Genomic DNA, 2,173 nt, shown 5'->3' on the forward strand with positions numbered 1-2,173 from the left:
ATCACTGCATTATATGTTTGGAGCATTTCACTCTCATCTCACTCAGACATATTACTGGAGATATAGAGCGGCCACTGATATCTAGATCACTTTATGTCAGTATCTGCTGTACTGTTATAAACATCTCACTGATTTACATCACAAGCAGCAGAATTTCATCATAGAAATATCAGCATCTGAACCAAATTCCTATTTTTGCTCAGTTTGAGTCTCTGAATAAAACTGAGTTTTTCCTCCATATTCTCACTGTATCAGACTATGTGAGCCATAAAAGCCTGATGGATCAAACGATACTCAACATTAAACAGTCTCAAATATGTCAGGCTTTAACGGGGCAAAACTAAATAAGGACCAAATGTGGCCAATAAACACTCACTCACTTCCAGACAAGGGTTGGGTTAGGTTTAAGGTCATGAAAACTCTTAAATGGTACAAAAACTCTTAATTCTAAATGGTCTTAAATTTGGGGACGGAAAGACACGAATTGCTATGTAGATTTATTTGCTTTGTGTACAGTCGTTGCCGGGGAAACCGCTATATTTCTGCCGCTCTGAAAGCGCCTCCTGCTGGCAGAGAACGAATGTGCTTTTTCAGTAAGCCCTTTTGCTATTTTTGCTACATATTTTTAAATGTGAACCAGTGGATCGACAAGAAGATAATGCATTATAAAAGTCTAAACAATTAAGACACTAAGATATATGTAATTTAATATAATAATTGATGATAATTGTTTAAATTAATATAATAATTGATACTTTTGACACATTCCTTTTCTTAAAAACTGTTTAAAGACTGAAATGTGAAGTCTAGGTCTTTAAAGATTTGATTTTAAAAATCCTGCAGATACCTGGTTATACTATGGTACCATTTGGAGTAAATGTTTTTTGAATAAGCCCTTTTTAACAGTCCTCTTAGCTTGTTTTGAGAATGTTCTGAAAGCCACTAATAAAAAAGTAAGACCTCTGTACATTTGTTTGAATTGAGATGTTTACATTGGCTTGTTGGGGTAATATTGCGGTCAACTGACAACAAAGTTTTCCTTCTGAATTAGCATAACAGCACAAGTTTTCTAATTAATAATATATTTAAAAACAAATTACATTAATCATACTTTGATTTCCTTCAATAAAAAGGAAATTGAGTAAGACGATGTAAAAGGTGTGTAGACGTGGATTAGTAATCTGGCCCCTTAGTATAAATGAGAAAAAATTCTGGACCTCGTCACTGTCAAAGTTGCCCATCCCTGTTCTAGAGTGTGTGTGTGTGTGTGTGTGTGTGTGTGTGTGTGTGTGTGAGAGAGAGAGTGAGTGAGTGAGTGATTGTGTGTGTGTGTGTGTGTGTGTGCGTGCGTGCGTGTGTGTGTGAGAGATTGAGTGAGTGTGCGTGTGTGTGTGAGTGAGTGTGCGTGTGTGAGCGTGTGTGTGTGAGTGAGTGTGCGTGTGTGTGTGTGTGAGTGTGCGTGTGTGTGTGCGTGTGTGTGTGAGTGAGTGTGCGTGTGAGTGAGTGTGCGTGTGTCTGCGAGAGAGTGTGCGTGTGTCTGCGAGAGAGTGTGCGTGTGTCTGTGAGAGAGTGTGAGTGTGCGTGAGTGTGAGAGAGTGAGTGTGTGTGTGTGAGAGAGTGTGTGTGTTGTGTGTGAGAGAGTGTGTGTGTGTGTGTGTGTGTGTGTGTGAGTGAGTGTGCGTGTGTCTGCGAGAGAGTGTGCGTGTGTCTGCGAGAGAGTGTGAGTGTGCGTGAGTGTGAGAGAGTGAGTGTGTGTGTGTGTTGTGTGTGAGAGAGTGTGTGTGTGTGTGTGTGTGTGAGTGAGAGAGTGAGTGAGTGAGTGAGTGAGTGAGTGTGTGTGTGTGCGTGCGTAAGTGAGTGTCCGTGTGTGTGTGAGAGATTGAGTGAGTGTGCGTGTGTGTGAGTGAGTGTGCGTGTGTCTGTGAGAGAGTGTGCGTGTCTGTGAGAGAGTGTGCGTGTGTCTGTGAGAGTGAGTGAGTGTGCGTGTCTGTGAGAGTGAGTGAGTGTGCGTGTGTGTGAGAGAGTGAGTGAGTGTGAGTGCGTGCGTGCGTGAGAGTGAGTGAGTGTGCGTGTGTGTGTGAGTGAGTGTGCGTGTGTGAGAGTGAGTGAGTGTGCGTGCCTGTGAGAGAGTGAGTGAGTGAGTGTGTGTGAGTGAGAGAGTGAGTGTGTGAGA

The 2,173-nt window shown here is 42.3% G+C and overlaps 1 protein-coding gene across 1 annotated transcript in view; it reads right to left on the reverse strand.

Annotated features, from left to right (window-relative positions):
* LOC107557633 (serine/threonine-protein kinase SIK3 homolog) overlaps positions 1 to 2,173 on the reverse strand; it is a 60,131-nt gene that overhangs the window by 15,036 nt on the left and 42,922 nt on the right. The window lies entirely within an intron of this gene.

The sequence above is a fragment of the Sinocyclocheilus grahami genome, unplaced genomic scaffold (genome assembly GCF_001515645.1).
Source record: "Sinocyclocheilus grahami isolate Dianchi unplaced genomic scaffold, SAMN03320097.WGS_v1.1 scaffold613.1, whole genome shotgun sequence".
Taxonomy (NCBI): Eukaryota; Metazoa; Chordata; class Actinopteri; order Cypriniformes; family Cyprinidae; genus Sinocyclocheilus; species Sinocyclocheilus grahami.